At 32.0% G+C, this 8441-nt stretch overlaps 1 long non-coding RNA gene across 1 annotated transcript; it reads right to left on the reverse strand.

The window, feature by feature from the left end:
- Positions 1-2949: 2949 nt before the first annotated feature.
- Positions 2950-5387, reverse strand: LOC143597933 (uncharacterized). Its single transcript, XR_013147014.1, has 4 exons — positions 5208-5387; positions 4965-5083; positions 4248-4279; positions 2950-3249 (listed from the first exon to the last, which is right to left on the reverse strand). It is a non-coding gene; the product is annotated as an uncharacterized LOC143597933 (long non-coding RNA).
- Positions 5388-8441: the final 3054 nt, after the last annotated feature.

Below are 8441 nucleotides of genomic sequence, written 5' to 3' on the forward strand. Positions count from 1 at the left end.
AAATAAGAGTTAAAATGAGTTGGACTTTAGGCCCAATTAATGTTTAGTTAATATGATTATAAGATTGTTATACAATCTTATTATATATGAAACCTAATAATAATAATAATCCAAGCAAAAAAAAACTCTTGGAGCACACTCCAACGTAATTGGAGCCGCCCCCAAGTCAACATATATTAACTCGTGACCTGCTTGTGAAACATAGAATTATTATTATTGTTTACGGCATATAAACTCAGCCGCCAAAGGAACCAAAGCCGACCACTAGTCATCATCATCCTGCTCAGCCGCTGCTGCTTTTGAACACCACCGCCGCAACCGAGTTTTTTCGTTTCGTCATCTAGCGTCGCTCGTTGACTCTCGGTGTCTCAACCGGTTATTCATTAACCGAGGTAAACTTAAATATTGTCGGTTTAGATTTATGTTTCTTTGGGTGTTTCGTATCGTACTCGTATCGTATGTAACCGGATCTTGTACGGTTCCGTTAAATGGTGATTACTCGTTTTTGTATTCCGGTGCGTATTCTGTTATTAATATGATTAATATCTATGAAACCTTTATAATTAAAACCGGGTTTAATCGTTAAACCGTTGACTGATCACCACTGGTCCCCAACAACGAGGACCATAGAAGCAACAGGATTTTGAGTTTTTGGAATTTTTTCCGGCGAAGACGAGGACTGTAGAAGCAGCGGCGGAATGACTCGTAAAGAAATGAAAAAGACAACCTAAAACTAAAGTACAGCTTGTATTTTAATATTTTATTTAACTGGTGGGAATTAGGTAGCATCCTTTTGCTATATGACTAATTTGTTATTTATTTACTTTTCTTTTTTATTTAAAAAAATTTAGTAAGACTTTTTTTCTTTATACGTTTTATTTAAATTTTATCTAATGTTCAAACATTTTTTATCTGTATTTATTTATCCCTCATTTAATTTATGTTACATAGGTACATTCTAAATATAATTTTATAAAAAAGCTTATTATATTATTTAATCATATTCTTTCAATACCGATTGAAAGTATATTATATAAAGACAGCAAGTATTTTCACGTATAATATCCTCATTGTTAGAAAAGTAACTGGCATACACTTGTGGCTTTAACAATAAAGTTTTATTCGAACCCCTCAATTAAAATTTCTTGTTTCCACCATTGCGTGCAACAAAGAGCGGACGGGGAAGTAATGATAAGAGATTACCTCATTTGCTCCTTAATCGCACAAAAGCAATGATAAGAGATTACCCTATTTTATTCAAACTTTCGGAACACCAACCACATACCTTCCATTATTGAAGAAGTGAATATCCGTTCTCTCTAATCTTACATAAATTTTGCATTATATTGATGTTCACTGATTTTAGTTATATGAAAAACATGAAAAATAGAAAAATAGAAGAAAAGTTAAGAAATGCACAAATTGTTTAAGTAATTTAGTTAAAATAGAAAAATAGAAGAAAAGTTAAGAAATGCACAAATTGTTTAAGTAATTTAGTTAGATCAATTTGCTAAAAAAAACTTTTGTTTTGTTTACTATATAAAAGTTTGAATTTTTATTTTAGGGCCTTTTGTTTTTTATGTCTCAGGCCCTGATTTTTTTTGTATTCTCGGAGACGGCCCTGCTAAAGTATTTAAAGGATTCGTGATGCTCTTATAGGATAAGAATATACTCGTTTTATATTGTTTAAAACATCAATAGAATTAATAATTTGACTACGTAAAAAAATAAAAAGTAACGTATTAGTATAAAAAGATATTTGTTTAAGATAGTATATAATATAACTAGGTAAAATTTCTATGACAACTTCAACTTCACATAAAGTTCTTCAGCATCATTGTCATATTCTTCATCATTTTTCAATGCATCTCGAAGATAATAACAACACGATTTAATATCTTTTAACATTTTTGATAACTGGATAAGTGTTTAGATTTAGGCCCATATTTTATAAAAAAGTAAAAAAATTAACAAAAAAATTGATTCATTAAAAATTAGATTAAACATCAACGGTGACTAATGCAATACTACATTACCGGTTACTAGAATGAAAACTTTAATCAATGTGATGCTTGATCCGTCCTTGAACCACCATGTTATTAGTATTATTATTTGTTATTTAAATGTTAGGTGATAGGTATGGATGATGATGATGGGCCTATTGAAAGGTCACAGTGTCACACACATGAATATGTGTAAAGAAAGTTACAAAAATCCATGGGCCTTCTAAGGGGATTGGCCTGGGACTTGAGCCCTCCCCTATGGCCGGCTATGCGGGAGACTAGGAGAGCATACGACGAGTCTAATGTTAAGGCTAGGATGGAATGCTTAACATGTGAGCTTTATTATCACTCCTGCTTATTACTTGCATAACACTTAAAAGAAAAGATGAGTGCTAGAAGTGCTTACATCTAATGGCAACCCCACTGTCGGGAGTTTGGTTGTTTGGGTCACGCCCATGATAAGTACAAGATTTGAGGAACCATTGAACCTCGATCGTATGAGGAGAGCAGGTTAATCCTCGTCGATCTCTAGCTGTGATTACTATGATATATACATCGAGTAGTATGTGATAGTTCAAAATTAGGTATCAGTATATGTGATGAGCACTCACGATATTAAATAAAAGTAATGTAAAATCCTTTTATTATATATGGCATCATGATTACATATTTTCACTATACTATGGTTAATCAAACTAACGGGCATTAAATGTTAAACAAATTCTTATTTAACTAGGAAACATAACCACTCCCTTCATATTTTGAATTACTTTTGGGATTTTCTAAAATTGTGTCCTAAATGTATTAAACTAGTTGTTTGACCCGCCGCGATGCAGCGGAGTATGGTGTATTTTTTTAATATTTCTTTATGTATTAAGGTTCGCAACACAAATTAAACCACCATAAACACTTGGGACATTGAAGACTGTAGACTAACAGTTTTTATTATTAAGCAGCCTACATCAATTCTAATTCGTTGTTTCTCCCCGTTCAATAAACTCAAATGTTTGTCAAATTAAATGGTCAAAGAAATGCAATAAAAGACAAGATACAATTGAGCCATGAATCAAAGAGAGAAGAAATATATATAGTCAAATAATGGCTAACTTTAGGACCATCAACCACGAAAGCTAACCATCCTTTCCAACTTATTTGAACCTTTGTTTTCTTAGTCTTTGCATTTCTTTGACCATTTGCCACTGTTCTTGTCCTAGCTCACCCCATTAGCTTCCCCATAGCAAGACATCTACAAATCACACTCATATCATCACTTAAATATGCTAGACTGCTAGTACTGCTAGTACATGCTAGTACACCTATTAATTCATATATATTAAATACAAACCAGTTTAAACCTATGTACGTGTTCGTGTTCGTGTTCGTTAAAAGTTAAATGAGTTAACAGGAACATACCCTTGTTCATGTTAGTCCAGTTCATTTATAGGAAAAAGGTCATGAATGATAGAGAACGTAGTACTAATAAGTTATTTGTCAATCACTCTTCACTCTACATGTCAGGTAATAGAGATTTTTGCATTATTATGAATAACAGGTGTGGTTGGTTCATGTTTTGGGTACATCGGTCATAATAAGCCAACACATTTTGGGTATATCAGTCATAAAAATGCAAATGGTCCAATTTTATTATTGTTATTTTTGGAATTAATAAAAGGTTATTTACAACCATAGATTTCAAAAACTTTGTGACTCATTGTAAAACAACAAATGGGTCGTTTGGGTGTTTCGGTTTAGTTTTATTTGTGGACCAACAAAGCCCCTTTCGACCCGGTAGAGAACAAAAAATTCGTATACGCTAAAACAAAAACGTTGATTCGTTCTGAAAACGCAGACGGGTTGATTCAGGTTCAGTTTTATTCCTGAACCGACTACATCCGTTTTGGTCTCATAAAAACACGAAGTTGTTCATCTAAACCAAAACCAAAACCATATTCACCCATTACAAAAAACAGAACACGTCACTTTCGATTAAATTTATGACCCGAAAAAAAAACGCTTTAACCCATTATGAGATAACATACGGGTCAAAATGCATCAACCCGTTCTTAATATGCAAACAGATTGATTTGGGTTCAGTTTTACTCTTGAACCAACCACACCCATATCGACCTGATAGTTATTAAGTATGTAAAGTGCCTAGCTCATAGCTAAAACAAATGTAAACATAAAAACAAATCTAGAATGCTACATACAAAATAAAGCAATAAAGAACAGAAGGTATCTAACTTCAACATCAGCTCTTAGCAAATACAGTTGCCCTGGATGTCATGAAATAAAGAAGGCAAATATAAACAGTCAAATTAACGAAGTAGATAAAAATGTGCAGCAAAAAAACGAAGAATAATGTCTATATAGTTGTATGTTTTCATAAGAAGGCTATTTTGAACTGCTTTTATGCTTCCAAGAAGTAATGTAGTCTAATGTAACGGATCATACGTCTATCGTAAATTAACAAATCTTGTTTGTTTAAGGGTTTTCTTTGGATGCAAATTGAGTGAATAATCAAGTATTTTATTGAACGCTACATGATTTATAATTTCAATTTGGAGAATTTAAAATTCGTCAGGAGTATGCAGATTTTATTAAATATAACTGTTTTTCAGTTTGGGAGTACGCATCTAAGAGAGCCCCATTCTTATCAGCAAAAGGCTATTGCAAAGCACGAAACAAAGTTGGAAATCACAAATTTTATAAGTCTACCGTTCGAATTGTTTCAATGTCAACATATTCTTCTTTAGATTCCTTCTCAAAGTACTCGAATCCATAGTTGTCGATACTTGAGTCAGAATGAGAAAAGGGAAAATCAGTGCTACATTAAATAACCAATGCAATTATCAAGAAGTAATCTTATGGTGTGGACGGGTGGTATAAACATGTAGCAAACGAAACCTAAAAAATAGCCCTAATTTCAAACTCAGACATTGACAGGTGGTGGCAGCTTACCACTCATTGGAGCTTTGTGAATTCGGAGGGAGGGTTGATGCATTACCCTGAGGAGACTGGATGAAGGTGTTATCTGGTTCCAATAGCAACAGCTCCAGTCCACAAATCCCATGCTAACTCTGACCAAAAAAGGAGAAATATTCCATCATAATCACTTAGCATCTCAATTACGAACATAACTCAAATAAACATAAAAAAATCAAAACACTTGAATACAAAATTGATACAACTGAGTGTACGAACCTATTTTCAGCTGCTATGGTCTCCGTGGTGGTAGACAATAGCTGCGGTGTATCGTGGTCGACGTTGATGTAGTCTTCCTGTCGTTTGACGGCATCGTTGTCTTGGGTATAATGACCATCCTTTGAGCGATTGACCAAGGGGGAGAAATTGTAGATGAAGATGAAGTCGCCATTGATGTTTTATAACCAGAATAGAAAACAATGGAGCAGAGCATACGTGGAAGGCTAGACAGAGATGTGTGTAATTGGAAGGTGAGGCGGTGAGTGGGTTACAATTCTAACTGCAGTTGAACCTATAATTTTATATTATTTACATTTATCTCTTAATAATTACCATATTTAATATTAAATTTTTTCTTCCAAAATATCTCTTTCATCAATAATTACTAAATACAATTTTGTAATTGACTAATTCTCTCTAACATTGCATTCTTGAATTTTTATTTAAAGGATTAGAAAAAAAAAAGATAAGAAAATTTTTCTTTTTTCATTCTTGAGTTTTTTCATTAAAAGAAAAGAAAGAGAATGGAAGGAAATGTTAAGCATTTTTTCCTTTAAAACTTTCCTGCCAAATATGGCCGGTTTGTGAAGGAAAGTTTATATCCCATTACCATATTACCAATTTACCTTATCTTAATTCTCTTTGCCATGTTGCTATGAGGACATAATTGTAAAGTTACAATTTTTTTTTCATATCTTTTCCTTCCAATCTAACTCAAGAATGTAATAATTACTTTCTTTTCTTTTCTTTTATTTTAACTCGAGAATTCCTTTTAAGTATATAATTTCTTTTATTTTCTTTTCTTACTCTATCCAATCTTATCATTTCTAAACCCGAGAATGCAGTGTAAAAGTACTATTTCATTTCCTACAAATTTTATACTCATTTATACGGAAAGAATATTTAAATATGAAAGTGACTTTTTATTATACACTCAAAATAACATTGACTTTTTAATATTAAAATATAAAAGTTTAAAAATCGAAAGAAGTAATTTCATTATTATATGATAACAAAATAAGGCGCATTTCAACATTTATAATGAAATATGAGGTTGCAATCTATTTCATCATACATATCAAGTAATATTCATTATAAATGGTGAAAATGCATCTTCTTTTGTTATCATATAATAATGAAGTTACTTTTTTTTTTGGTTTTTATATATTAATATTAAAAAGTCAATGCTAGTTTGAATGTAAAAAAAATTTACTTTCATATTTGAATATTCTTTACATATAAATATAAATGAATATAAAAATTGTGAGAGATGAAATAGTAATTTTAGAGTAAATTTTAAAAAAAATATTTAGTAGTCATCAATGAAGAGAAGATTTAGGAGGAAAAATTATAATATTAAATATGATAGTTATAAAAAGATGAATGTAATTAATATAAAATTATAGCTTTAACAAAAATGTTCCCCTGATTAATGTTTCTTACATATGGCACATGTTAGAAAATCCCTTACTTTATTATTGGAGTGGATTAGATCAAAAAGACCATTGCAATCGGATGGTTCATAACCTAAAGATATATGTTAACTTTTGACATTGATTGTAATAGATCCATGAATTTTCTTATTAATGGAGTCACTCATTTTAGATTCTACAATTCCATAGAACTGGACCCAAAATTTTTGGGTCATTTTGGGTCGGATTGGTCACATAATGAAAACACGATAAAACTCTAAATTATAGTTCTTATACTAATCAACAAATCGCAATTCAGAAATAAAGTAATCATTAATTAACAATGAACATTAAAGTTAATGTTTCATCAATCTGAAAGTGCATGAACAATTCAAAAAAGGACCATGCTTAGAAAGATTATAGAACACCCTTTGCAAGAATTTATGAATCTTGAGTGGTTGCCTTTAAATCAAGAAAACGACTCGCATAATCAAATCTGTAAGCTGGTTTTATGACAATTTCAGTATCTATGGTGGTTAACTCTTTTTGTTCTATGTTGAATTGAATCTTTTTATTTAAGAAACATCTTGCTTCAATGGAATTTGATGGCAAACTAATATTTAGTACCCCGCGTTGCGCGGGTAAACGTCTACAAATTTGAGCCCCACGTTGCGAAAGAAGTTGACGTTTGGTCATTTGCGCACATGTCAAAGCTAAAAGTCAAAACTATAGCTGTATGACACTTTAAAATGTAGAGCTAAATACAAACACAATGGCTAAGAAAGATATAACTACGTGTGAAAAATAATCAAAACTAAATTTAATTCGAAACGTGAAATTTAATATGGTATAGAAAGAGTAAGTTAGAGCATATAGTCTTTGTTCCGAGCTAAATCAAGACAAAAGTTGACTTTTGGTCAAGTTGGACATGGGAAAAAATTAGAGCAACACAATATGCTTTAATCCTTATTTAGCTAAAAACAAACACAATGTCAAACAATGATTACCAAACCAAATAACCAGTATGCACAAATCAAAATTGTAAGCAAATTGATAGGAAAATACACGTATTTCATGAGCGGATTTTAAATAACTAAACGTGTACCAGTCATTGGTAGCGGTTCTGGGTATGTGACAAAGGTAAAAAAATCTCAAAATGCGTAACTAATATTGGCCCGGGTTCACACCTTGCACGCAACATGATATAATGCGTGCAACATAACTACTATGACACCATAAACGAATACATTTATTTGAAAAGTAAAAAAGTTATTGGGTCGAAAACCGAACCGAATATAATTACCTATCTTTCTAAACTCAAAAGAATCAAGCGATGGAATTTCTTCTAGCAATTGGAAGGCCTGCAACAAACACACAAAAACACAATCAAATCTATTTTTCATTTTTGTCCTAATAATGAATATATTCAACATGTATATTTAAACTTTAAATGGCATGCACAAAACTTACCAACTCGGATATAATATTATCATTCAGCATCATAGGGAGCAAGCTCCTTGAAGGTACCAGTCTTCACGATATCATCCCATTCAGGATGCTTTATCTGTAAAACACAAAGATAATTATGCCTAATTATGTTTCGCCAATAAGATATAAAATGACATGTAAGAATGTCAATCAATCAATCATGCCCAGTAAAATCCCACCGACAGCAAAGCTATAAGTAGGGTCTGGGGAGGGTGGGATGTAGGCACACCGTACCTCTATCCAAAGGAATAAAGAGGTGGCTTCCAGAGAGACCCTCGGCTCTAAGTACATGTGTATGAAGCAAAATAAAGGAAATCAAAGTTTTAACAGTTAT

Source organism: Bidens hawaiensis, unplaced genomic scaffold (assembly GCF_021521415.1).
Source record: "Bidens hawaiensis isolate Kalapana, Puna unplaced genomic scaffold, B.hawaiensis_p1.1 tig00001842_1, whole genome shotgun sequence".
Taxonomy (NCBI): Eukaryota; Viridiplantae; Streptophyta; class Magnoliopsida; order Asterales; family Asteraceae; genus Bidens; species Bidens hawaiensis.